This window comes from Dipteris shenzhenensis, chromosome 4 (genome assembly GCF_047967505.1).
Source record: "Dipteris shenzhenensis isolate YYH24624 ecotype China chromosome 4, Dip_SZ_1.0, whole genome shotgun sequence".
NCBI classification, from domain to species: Eukaryota; Viridiplantae; Streptophyta; class Polypodiopsida; order Gleicheniales; family Dipteridaceae; genus Dipteris; species Dipteris shenzhenensis.
The window spans coordinates 264,361-277,530 of NC_141599.1; the positions used below are offsets into that span (position 1 = coordinate 264,361).

Genomic DNA, 13,170 nt, shown 5'->3' on the forward strand with positions numbered 1-13,170 from the left:
GTGGAGGCAAATTTACTGTAAGTAGATTTGCATTTTGTGTCTTTGCTTTGTCTCTGCAAAACTTCTCACTATGGTTGTTTTTGCCACAGTGCTTGCATGGATTAACTTTGAAGCAGTCCTTTGAAAGGTGATTTGTCTTTCCACAGTGATTGCAAGGAGAATACTTGCCCTTCTGGAATTTCATAACATAAGCAGTGTCATTGCCTTTCCTTAACTCCATATGTCTTTCTTCTTCTTGGAGAGCTGAGATAATGCCTTCAAGGTTTGGATTGGGAAGATTCTTCAAAGTGCTAACAATGTGATCAAAACTTTCAGGCATACTCTTAAGTAGTACTGCCATAGCATCATCAGGGGTGATAGGAGAGTTGATAGAAGCTAACTGAGTCATAAGACTCCGCATATAGTTGACATGAGCAGCTAAAGTAGTATCACTTGCCATCTTTAATTCAAAGAAAGAGATTTTAAGTGATAGTTTAGATATGTGAGAGCTTGCACCAAAAATCAAATCTAGCTTCTGCCATGCTTCCGATGGAGACTCCAAGTCAGATATATGATGTATGTAATCATCACCCAAAGCTAAAGCAATTATACCATATGCTTTCTCTTCTCTTGCTGGATCCCTTGCCGGTCGTGTCGGAGCTGAAGATTGTCCAGCATTGGAGGCCGTAGAAGAAGCAGTAGGAGTAGGTTTGACAAGTCCCCATAAGTTCTCCCGCATCAATGCAAATTTTACCTTCATTTGCCATGTATGGAATCCCTTTCCATTGAACTTCTCAAGATTATATAAGGTAGCCATGAGAGGGTCTAACCCAGATATTGGGCAGTGTCTATCTCTCTTACAAGGCAAAAATAACTTAAATGCTTCCAAAGTATAGGCACTTGATGTAGCAAATAGTAGTGACTATTTTTCAAACAATGATGCTACTTTTGCATGCTTCATAGGAGTAGATGAAATAAACACTTTCCAATCACAACCAGGTCTAGCAAGTCAAAACAAAACTGAAGCAACACTTGTAGTGAAGTTATTGAAAACTTCAAAAGACCAGAAATGCTAGAGTAGCATTTTATCTAGCATCATTTTCAAAAGTATGTCAAAACTGTCAAAACTAGAGAGCTGAACTTGGAGGGCTCATATCACACTCTTCAAAGCAAAAGAAAGGGGGCTTTCTAACGCAAAAGAAAGCTGGTATACCACAGTAGATCCTCTGGGAAGAAGAGGCAAAAATATGCGTCAGGTCGCCTTCACCTTCTTGAACAAATAGGTAGGAACTGCTGCGCCGATGTGGTATCCAACCCTACCTGGAATACTAGGTAGTGCATCATCTAACCTTGAGGGATCCACTGAAACCCAAGGAAAATACTCCATTGTGAGATAGCTCCAGGATTTGTGAGAAAACCAATTGACTTATGCCAGTTGATTTTCGCCCCTGCTACTAGACAAAACACCTCTAGAGCTAGGCTCCTCACTCTCTCAAGAGACGCTACATCATCCTGAACATAAAGGGCCATGTCATCTGCATACTTTGAGTCTAGGAGCTTTGTATCATCCCTGATAGGTAGGCCCATTCCTCGAGTTTGGTTGTGTGGGCTCGAAGGAAGTGAGCCATGGCCTCCATGAAGAAAAGGAAGAGATATGGTGCTAGTGGGCACCGGTGTCGTATCAAGCGCTCGAGGGTAAACCTCTCTCCCATTCAGCCTCCGATAATGACCCGATTGGAGGCAAACTTGTAGAGGGCAGCAATACCTCTAATCCATGCCACTAGGAAACCTAGTCAAAGTAGCGTGCCCTCTAGAAATGACCAGTCCACCCTGTCATAAGCCTTCTCAAAATCGAGGAGTACAGCTAGGTGCTGCCCATTGTGCTGAGCCCACTCTATCGCCTCTGAGAACGTGAATATATTGTCCAGAATGCTGTGATCCTAGATAAATCTAGTCTGTGTGTTGTGAATCAGATCAGATAAAAGGGGGCGGATGCAGCCAGTGATCATCTTGGCAAGGATTTTGTAGGCTGTGGGGAGGAGGATGATGGGGCACCACTATCGGATCTCCTGTCAGTCTCCCCCTTTGGAAAGGAGACAAATCAGTCTTAATGCGAGGCTCTCTGGCATTTTCCCACTGGAGAATATATGCTAAAAGGCTGCGAGGAGGGGCTGGTGGACCTGCTCCTAGAATGTGGTGAAGTTTGGACAACCTGTCCTCACCTAGACATTTCTGCCCATCTATGTCCCTCACTGCCTCCTGCATCTCTGTGATTGTGAATGGAGCAAGAAGGGCTTGAGTGGTGATGGAACTACTTCTAGGTTTTCAGAAACATTGAGAAATCCAATAGGAAAATGGAGTTTCATTATTGTCATAAGATATGTTCAAAATGGAGTTTTGAACATTTTCCTGCTATGTTAGAATAGGAAAATACTTTTTGCTATGGAATAAATACATGTCACAATGCAATCCTGCTATGGCTTCAATTTTGAACTATTGGAAATGCCATTATTCTTGCTATGATATCTCATTGAGAAAATACTATTGAGATATCATTTCTCCCTATTGGTAGTATCAAAAAGTGGCATTTCCAAAAGTATGAAATGCATTGCCTTGAAACATTCCTAGACCAATACGCATAGTCGCTGCATTACCCTCCAGTCATATGCTCAATAGTATGAACGTTCACAACTTTTTGTCCCCACAACATCCAAGAAGGGCTTGAGTGGTGATGGAACACATAAAGATGAAAATTCAGTGGGGTTACAACACGTGTCAATTTGATTGTAATTTACATGTTCGTATGAAATAACATTGTAAAAGGAAACCTGAATGTTACCAGTATGGTGGTCTTCCATACACTGGATAAGTGTCTCCAAACAATGGCGATGTTGGGCCATAAAAATTTCATTTTCAGGCATAAAAGAAAAGTTTCGAACAACATTTGAAGCAGCCACTGCACACTATTGCTGCTCAGCACAGCCCTCTTCATCCAAATTAAAAAGACATTCATCGTCAAGCCAGCAATCCACATCTTTCCTCTGCCCTTCCCTATCTGCTGCTGCATCATCAGCATTAAATCCCTCTTGGATTGACCTGCCACACCAACACATTTGGAAAGCAAGTTTAATATAATGACTATAATGCATCCATTAACTAACTCCTCTTCACTTTCTTAGAGAAGTCTTAATACAATGACTTTCATGGAGACACTAGAAGGAACATGCTACTCTATGATTGGCACCCTCATTTAATCCTCCTATATGCAAACAATGTAGTCTTACTTCCATCTTCAATAGAGGGCCCTCAATGACACTTGGATTCATTTCTTCTTGGCTCTTCAATTGTTGTTCTAGCTGCTACATGTAGCTTTGCTTTCTCTCAAAAATTTGAAGGCCCTGTGTTTAGAAATGAATCAGAGTTTTGAAAAACTCCCGTTCTCTGTCTGGTACATCAGCATGCATCTCTCTATACTTCTGGTATGCTTGATCATTCCTTGTAATTATCCGATGTGGTTGAAGCCATTGCCTGCAATGCCTTGAATGCGTTGTCCTCTTGTTGTTCTTCTTGAGCTCTAGCTCTCATTGTTTGCATCAAAGTTGATGCTAACAAGAGGCTATTAAGTCTTGTTGTATCGATATCCTGTTGTGTCGGCATCTCAAACTCGGGCATGTCTTTGTATATATCTTCTTCTTGGACCTTTTCCTTCCCCTTGCTTTGTTCTCTTAGTTTTCTCTGCTGCTCAGCTTCTTTGTCCCTGTGATGTTCCTAGGAAATCTTCTTCCACTTGGCTGCAGCTTCTTCTCCCTCTTGCTTTCGTTGTTCTTCATGTTGTAATGCCTCTTCCTACCCTTGACTTCTAGTAATCCTTCTAGCTGGTATTTCGGTCTTGGGCTTCTTGAGTTTAGGTTGTGGTGCGAGGTGTTGTAGTTCTTCTCTGTTTTTGTCGGCAAACCCGAACCGTGCTCTTTCCAGCTTCCATGCTGCTAGGTGGTAGATCAGTTGCATCAACAGCATGGGGTGCTGTATGATATTGTTATGCTGTGCACATACCTTGTCTAGCTTCTGATAGAAATAATCTGCCCAATTAGTAATGTGTTGTTGCGGCTTATGTAGGCGCAGCAGATGGTTTGCTAGTATTATGTTATGATGGTCGGAGGGTTCTACCCTGGTGAGTAAATGCAATACCCTTGTGGCCTTCTATAGGTGGGGTGAGATATTGATGAATTTCACACTCCCCGTTGTTTATCACTTTCATAGGTGGTTGCTCCTTCTAACTTGTTGCCCAACTTCTGCAGATCTATGTATGGCTCAACTATGACGTCCAGGGCAAATGTGTTACAGACGGCATCAATGCTGAGTGTTATGGTTTTTTCCTATCCATCATTAGAGATTATCCTTGATTGCTTCGTGTTCCTATTGTAATTCTTGACGAATTGTACTACTGCATAGTTCATGTTTAGGAAACACAGCAATTTGTATCTCATTTTGCCTAAGCCGCATGCCTCAAGATGGGGAATGACTTCCTTGTCCTGTAGTGCATGGTAGCACTCTGAAGTATGATAGCATATCTTGAACCTGGTGTTGGAGTTGTGGACATAAGTCGAGTGCACCACCATCCCTCTCAACTGCTCCACCCACTCTTGACCCAAGGGCGAGCGTGTGGTGATGGTGATGTTACGTTCTAAGCTAGGACTTGAGGCACTAGTTTCAGAACTAGCCTTCTTTTTCTTAGGTGTTGCACTTGCTGTGGAAGGCTCACCTATTTCATGGGGAGTTCTAGGTGGCAGCTTTCCCTTCTTTTTGTGTCGCTCCATGGCTTCTTGTGCTAATAATCTTAAGGCTTCTTCTAGCTCCCTTGCCTCCTCCTCTTCCAGCTGTCCTGGCAGCTGTGAGTGGGTCTCCAATTGCCCACTGGTGAATTCTACCTCTTCCTCATCGAGAGCACTAAAATGCTTTCGGATGAGTTCTTCCGTGTCAGAAGACATGGTGAGAGGTTGGTTGGGAGTGATTCTGGGAGTTGGTGTTGATTGAGGGTGTAAGTTTTCAGTAGAAAATCCAGCAACATTCAAATGGAAACGGTAATGCAACGCCTGGCAATTTTGACAAATATAGAATTAATGTAGCTCGCTGCATTACCCTGTTAGCAACTTTTTGTCACATGAACATCCAACGGCTTACCCTCTTTTCCTACTGATGCTAGTTTGAGTGATTTTCCCTCAACCATGATCAATAGCTCATGGTTGCACCGACGGCTACATCCAACAGCCTCGCATCGCAACTGCAGGAATGGAATCAAAAATATCAAGAGGTCCCTCATCCGACCGGCGTTTGTAGCCACTAGCCATTTTAATAGGCTAATCATTTTGCTTCTGGACACCATGCTAGAACAGTCACCAATTTTGGAGTAGCAGGAGCTAGGGTTGTGGCATGAAATAACTTTCAACCCCGACATCGGCCCAGACCTCAAACAAATCTGCATAATCCTATGAAGACCTGGATGGTGTCTGTTCTTCTGAGACCCCCTGGAGTTCCCCCTTATTCCCTCATTGCCCTTGTAGATACAGGTTTAGGCTTTAACATTTGTAAGTATAATGCCTTACCACAGTACTGTTGGGAACCTCTTAGTGATGCTAATTTAATGCACGGCTCCACTATGGGTGGTGGCACTATTGCGTGTAAAAGATACGCGGCCAATATCTCTATCTCCTTAGGTGATCAGCCTACTGAGATCAGCTTCTATCAATTAGAATCTCAGGGAATTGACCTCGTTATTGGCAATGATTTTTTGAATCGCCACCTCCCTTTTGGTTTTTCCACTAACACTATGGCACTCACCTCCATGCTTGTCATATACGCACCTTTGAGGATATGGTAGATACACATTTTTTGCCACCTCACCCCTACTTCAACGGACTATCAAAAAAATTGTTTGCTAGACACGCTCTTATTAAAGCATGCCTGACAACCAATATTTTGAAGCCCAAGCCATTGTAACAAAATTCCAAGGATGGAATTTAGATCAGGAAGGGGGGCATGTTACGCAAGTAACATCATCCATCCATTCATTTGTATTTCATCTATTATAGGCCGTGGGCCAAAAAGGGGATTAATTAGAAGATAAAAGGGCTTAGGCCAATTTTAGGGTTGCACATCCCTTCAAAAGGTCTATGTATAAAAGGCAAGTCATTTGACTTGGTCTTCATTCTTACTTGCTTGGAAGAGTGGAATAGAGAACAAAGCTTCCTCCCATTGTGTTGTGACTTGTTTCTTCATCTCTATCCTTCTTTCATTTGTTGCTACGCTTACGATCATTTCCCCCATTCACCACGCTCACGATTCTCCCCTCTCTTGCTCTCATCCCTCTCCCCCTTATGATCACGTAGTTGCATGAGAGAATCTGAGGATGGTGCTTGTGACAACGCTACAACGACTTCGAGAACCAGCTCTCACAAGGAAGTGGCTTGGAGGTTGAGCACTCTCAAGCGGCAAGTTGCAAGATCCCCACGACACTTGAGTCTCCGTCGAAGAAGGCTTAACACCTTGGTCCATCTGGCATTTTTATGCCATCAGATTATCTATCCATATTGTCATGACGGTTATGTAGACCCTCATGTCTCAACCGTTCCATGATCGAGTCTTCTTCAAACATACGATCCATCAACAAAAGAATTTCATTGGACAAAATATCCTTATTTTTCTTTGCTACTATGGAAGTTATTTTGACAACTTTTTTCTGGGTGGGGTATGATGATGATGTGGAAACTTTGTATCAACCTTTGCCTTGGTTTCCAAGCATGCGTCCTGACATTCCTCTAGTATAGTCTTGGCTTCATCCAATCTCTTTTTGTCTTGGATAGGATTAGGGTACTCTTGGAGCCACTTGGCATGTTAGGTCTTGGTTCTCGCATGTTTTGGTTAATATGACTATTCTTTTGACTAGCCCCCTAACTAGATTCTGTCTTGGAACACTTTGGCATCCTTGAGGTTGCTATAGTAGCCATCTCTTTATTAGATCCACTCCAGACTATCACTTTATGTTTCCCCGTACCCAACTTAATCGCTTGCTTCTTTAGTAGGTTATTCGATTATTTGGAAGCTTGTGAAGTTTCAACTTAACCTTCCTTCTCTCTCTTACGCAATTCTTGTGTTATCACTTTCACTTGCATGTGCATGATTATATTCAATGATACTTGAGCAATGCATCCACGTTCAATCCGTAAGAAGTTAAGACTTATCATTTTTGGATTGGCGGTATCCACATGTGCTCTTCTCATATAGAACAATCCTTGTAGAGATGGTCTATTCCACAACCACTACACAACCAAACATTGGTAGTGATTGTTGTGGTAATTAGTGGACACTCGTTTGCCTTGTGTAGTCCATTGCATTTGTAGCATTGTATCAGTGGTCTTTGAGTCATGTCGTTCATATCCCTAGAGCATGGACTGGAGTTTTCTGATAGATAGGAATATGTTGATCACCTTGAACAACAAAATGATCAAGGTAGCTCATGTATTCACTTTCTTCTTGAATGGGTAACGGTTGCTCAATGAATATTTCTATAATCCTAGGATTAGGTTTCAACCAATATTAGGGCATCTCTTCTACCATTGCTTGATTCATCAGAGTCATTCTTGGTGGAGGTGGTTGAGGCCCTAAAACTAGTGGTGGTAATGGCACATTCTGTGTTTGGTATGGCATTGGGTTAGAGTTGGTTTCTCCTTGCATCATTGGTGTCGTTTGCATTGGTGGAGCAGGTAATGCTAATTGTTATGGTCTCAGTTGATATGACTGTGCTTGCGCTAAATGTAACATTCTAGGATATCTACTTTGAGATGTTTTGTGATTTTCCCATCTCACACAATGTCTCCACTACAAGGCTTGCTGCCTCGCATGTAATCTAGGACACTCATTTGATGGATGATTTCCTATGCACACTCCACACCAAACCATATCTCTTCTTGGATATAAATGTGTGTTACCTTGGGTATCTATTTGAGCAGTACCTTTGGCTTGAGAATTCAATCTTGCTATTATAAGGTCTACGAGCTCATCTACACTCATATCCTTCACATCCTTGGATGTCTCCTTCAAACTTCTAGATGAAGCTACATTCGAGTCTTTAGATTCCATGATTAAGGGAATTGATGTTATGCTAGTTTCATCACCCTCTCTCATGGGAGGGTTTTACCCACTAAACCCCCTATGTGTGTGTGTGTGTGTGTGTGTTGAGGGGGCGGGGGGGGGAGGGGGGCTTCGTATTAGTGTTTGTATTAAGGCTTTCTTTTCATGGGTGGATGTATTTCATTTGGAGATTTTTTTTGGGGATTTATCATGCACACTTGCAATTCATGAAATTTTGAATTTTTTGTAAATTAAACTAACTATAATGTATGTGGATAGGAGTAGAAACAATTAATAGACAAAGCTAGCTCTCTCTCTCTCTGTCTCTCTCTCTCAGGGGGTTCAATATATAGATATCACCCACATAACATGTGTAAGCAAAGCTATATAGAAAAGCACTTACTTAGGCCCTCCCTCGGGGGGTTCAACATAATGGTATTTTTAATAGCCAAAAATCACAAATTTTTACAAAAATTTACTTATAAAATGGATTTTTCAATTAAGGTGTTGGATAGAAAAAGTGATTGCTTTAATGTCTCAAGGTTTACACATTTAATGGGATTTAGTAACGAGTTAGTAACGCCCCTTGAATGCACATGCTATATAGGGTTTTTAAGTAATGGACACCTAGAGTGCCCTACCAAATGATAAAATTTCCCTCTACCCCCCAACATATACATTTTCGCATCATAAAAGACCTCCCCATTAGGCGAGAAGTAGACTTAAAAAAGGGCCCAACACTATTGTGTATAAAGTGGGTAGCATTGTGCACAAACAAGAACTAAATGGAATATTCCATTTTGGAATGCATTAATTTGAGACTTTTTAATTCAATTCGGAAAATAGTGTTGTACAATATCATCATGAAAAAAAAGTTTCCATAAAAATAGTCCTAAATTGTAACTTTATTTTCATAGCAAAATTGAAAATGATCAATATTTATGTAGTTATAAAAAGTGAGGCAGTTCTCTTTTACAATGATGCTTTAAAAAGGCCATCATTTTTTACATAGCTACAATACCAAAATATATATATATGCATTATGAGTGTTAAGCTCACTCCATCTAGTCGATCAATGTATTGCATCAAAGCATGCATTGCCCTTGTATCCATCTTATTCGTCATAGGTATTGGGGGAGACCCATTTCTCCGATGTCCAAAATTCAAAAACAAGATCTTTCACCTCCTGTGCGATGATAGCACTTATAAGCTATTGTCTATGGCATGTTTGCAAGGGCAAGACTCCAACCTCTTCCAATTGTAGACGAGCATTTGCTGCACAGAGGTTTTTCTTGTGTACACCCAAAACCTTTGCCATCTTTGACAAGCTGATAGTTTTTGGTTGCTAGCTTGTCCATTCGAACCTTTACCATTAAGTACCATCATTAGAGATGACCTCTTCAAGACAAGTTTGTCTTTTGACTGAGGCACCTTTACTTCTATCAAAGTTTGTTTTTGGTTGTTAGCTTGTCCATTAGAACCTTTACCATTAAGTACCAGCATTAGAGATGACCTCTTCAAGAAAAGTTCATCTTTTGACTGAGGCACCTTTACTTCTATTAAAGTTTTGTGAATGTTGGCCAGCACAACTTGTGTGTAGCCTAGTTCTTCAGGTAATACATCCCTAAAGTTGGGATGGAGCAAGAGTTTCTTGAATATGTGCCCATTGTCTGATCATACCAGGACTTAGCTACAATACTACAAATCTTCTTTCTTCCCTTCTCATCAACAAAGCTATTATCTTCAAGCCTTTGCTACTCCTTCACGTTTCTCGATGTACTTTTTGTTTTATAGCCCAATACTTCCTAATGGATGTGATTCCTCCCTAACCAAAGACAACCATGCCTCTATTTGCTTGTGGTTCTGCTTCTCCTATTTCGTGGTTATGTAAAAATTGATCATCGCCCATTGCATGACCATCCATACTATGCTACTCCCTTGAACATGAAAAGGTGCAAGCACATAAGTGGGAACAAACTCCTAATTTGTTAGGTGTGGTAGGATCATGTGGTAAAAAATTTTGTTTCTTCTAGAAAATTTCCCAGAATGCCTTCGCTCACAACCCCACAACCCTAGGCTTAGATCAACCCTTCAGAAGAATAGAAGAGAAGGACAAAGAGAAGACAAGAAAGATGCAGCAAAAGAAAGAAAGAAAGCTCAATTCTTGCAACGTGATTTGCAGTACCCATACACACACACACACACATACAGATGATGACATGATGGCAATTTAGTTATGAACATGAATAACGGTTGCCCACTATGTGTAACAAACCACTATGCATTCTTTATACACTACATGTGTTACCTTCAAAATCCACTTCTTCACACCTCACAAAGCAGTGTCAATGACACTACCATTTTTGACCACCTAGCATATATTTCTTTCACCAGCACATGTAATCCTTCTTAGCTAAGAGATACTCTCAAATCTTTGATGTTGTGGTGGCAAGAAATTATTTGGAGCTCCTTGCATGTGTGTTTGGGACAATGATGTCTTTTCTATTAAAAGCCATCATAGGGGTAGGAAAGACATATGTAATGCATGTATAAATATGTTACATGTATGCATATATATGAAATGAATGTAATATGTGTACCATGTTTCGTTTTCAACATCACATGTAGTACTTCTTAGCTTATGTTTAGTGTGAGACCTTGCATGCCATGGTGGAAAGAAATAATCTAAATAATGTTACGTGTGGTTTGTATGAAGATGTTTTTTCAACGAGAAGACATTCAAGGGACTTCTTTGGAAAGGTTGTCGCATACATGAAAATACTTGTGTTATAAAAGCTAGGCTTGGTAACATCAAAGATGTAGCACCAAGCTACTTAATAACCAATGTAATTTATAATAACATTTGTTCATTAATATTCATGATCCTTATATATATGATGTGCATACATTGACAAGGTTAGTGTGCTACATTTTCTCTAAGATTTTTTTAGCTCAAGCGTCCACCAAAAGACATTGATAAGGATTACAAAAGTAAAGTACAATGAAAGCAATACTATGAGTGGAATTATATAGGTGCCATGCATTGATCATTTTCTATATAGTAAATCACAAACCAAATACTATAGTTTTCATCACTATAAGTGCATTTCTATAATTCCATTTCACAAACACTCTAGAGTGACCAAATCCAAATTTGTCCTTGCTATTATGCTTCACTCTACACTACAAGACAATGCTTCCATACATGTGATGAGTTACGGGCGCATGTATGGCCATGCATGTATTTGAGTTATATCAGGCGTGTGTGTATCTGCAATTAAATCCACATGTATATTGACTTAAAAAGTGCATGTAAAAGCATGTGCATACACACATAAATATTGTGTCATAGACACACAATATACACACTCTATTACACCTGATATTAGGGGAAAACCATTTAAAAGGAAAGTACCGTATGTTTTATAAAAAACCATGTTTTTTAAACCAATCTCATACTACATTACAATATATGCCATTACACAATCCCATTACATGCATTTACAACAATGTGTATTAAAAAACAAATCATGAGATGACGATTGTAAGACAATGCATACATTAGAATTGTCATCAATTTAGAATGATACAATGATGGATTGGTTAGCATTCGATCTCATCTTCAATAAGATCCATCCTTGTCAAATGATCAACATCAATATCCATTTGATCAATTTGTAAGGCTATGAATAAATTTAATTCACTATCAATCTATCCATAAATAATGGAACTGATGCCTTGATCATCCACATCAACATCACCAATGGTAGTGTCATCTTCATGATCATGAGAAATGGCTTGCTCATCCTCATTATCACGATCCTCTCTTATTTCTTGATCATCAACATCTTCATTGTCATGTTTGACATCATCTTCATTGCGCCTATTGCATCCTCCATATGCTTCATATCAGTTAATGTATTGTACATCACTTTGGAACGTGGTGCAATAGGGATGACGTACCACCATTTGTGTCATGCACCATTGGCTAATAGATAACCTACTCAAATACACATATAATTAATTAGCATATCAAAAGTCAAGGGGTGAGTTTAGATATATATGTGTAGGAAACACATTAGTAAAAATGTGCATACCTGCTCACATTGTTGTGGCAATACGAGCCTATCTTTCTTTGTTTGCCAAAAATTTGTAGATTCAATAGTTACATAGCCACTTTCATGGCATTTTATTATTGCATTAGGCCCTTTTTTCACCACATTCATTTCCATTTGACATCCAAAACATACCAAAGAAGCAACAAAAGTCAAGCCTAAATATATCTTGGATTGTGCCACAATAATCATCTATTTTTCCATTGGCTCCCTCAAAGCTACTAATGACACCACAATCTTGTGTATTCCTCTTATAAATCAATTGTGTGTTTGAAAATGCTTTCCTTCATACCATATAGCATTGAACATAGTGCACTAGACTAAAATAAAAGCAATTGTGTAAACAATGTGAATCATTAAAAGCAAATAAATTACAACTAATGCAAAACATTAGTTCTATGTACCTTTAACATGCATCCTCGTGCAAACTCCCATTCTTCCATCATGATATACATCCTCTCGTCCCTCTCTGACTCTCTTCATTTTCTCATGCAACCAATCAACATGGATATCATTCAAAAGTGTTGCTAGATGCTTAGGGTATGCCTTACAAGAGCCATGTTGCCTTTGAAATTGAGCTCTTTTTACTTGCCTTCCTATCTTTTCATCCTCATATCTTGTAACCCATCTGCTCATCACATCACTATTAAGGATGTAAGTGAAATTAATATCATCAATCAATGCTCTGTTAATTACTTTGATATGTCTTTTTCCTTGAGGCACAATAAAGGTCATCCTTAAGTCCTCTTCATTACTCTATAGTTGAACAAATAGCTATCCACTTGGCTAAGAACTTTTGAAATATATACAAGATACTCTTGTATATTCAACCAACACTTGGCCATGCTTCCTTTGGACCTTGCACTTTGCCTCACAAAGTCTTTTAAAGTCTTTATGAAGCACTCTAGGAAGAACATCTAGGGTGCATGCACAGTGCCACATAAAGCAG

General features: G+C 39.8%; 1 pseudogene; it reads right to left on the reverse strand.

The window, feature by feature from the left end:
• Nucleotides 1-11,709: 11,709 nt before the first annotated feature.
• Nucleotides 11,710-12,530, reverse strand: LOC147902292 (uncharacterized; annotated as a pseudogene).
• Nucleotides 12,531-13,170: the final 640 nt, after the last annotated feature.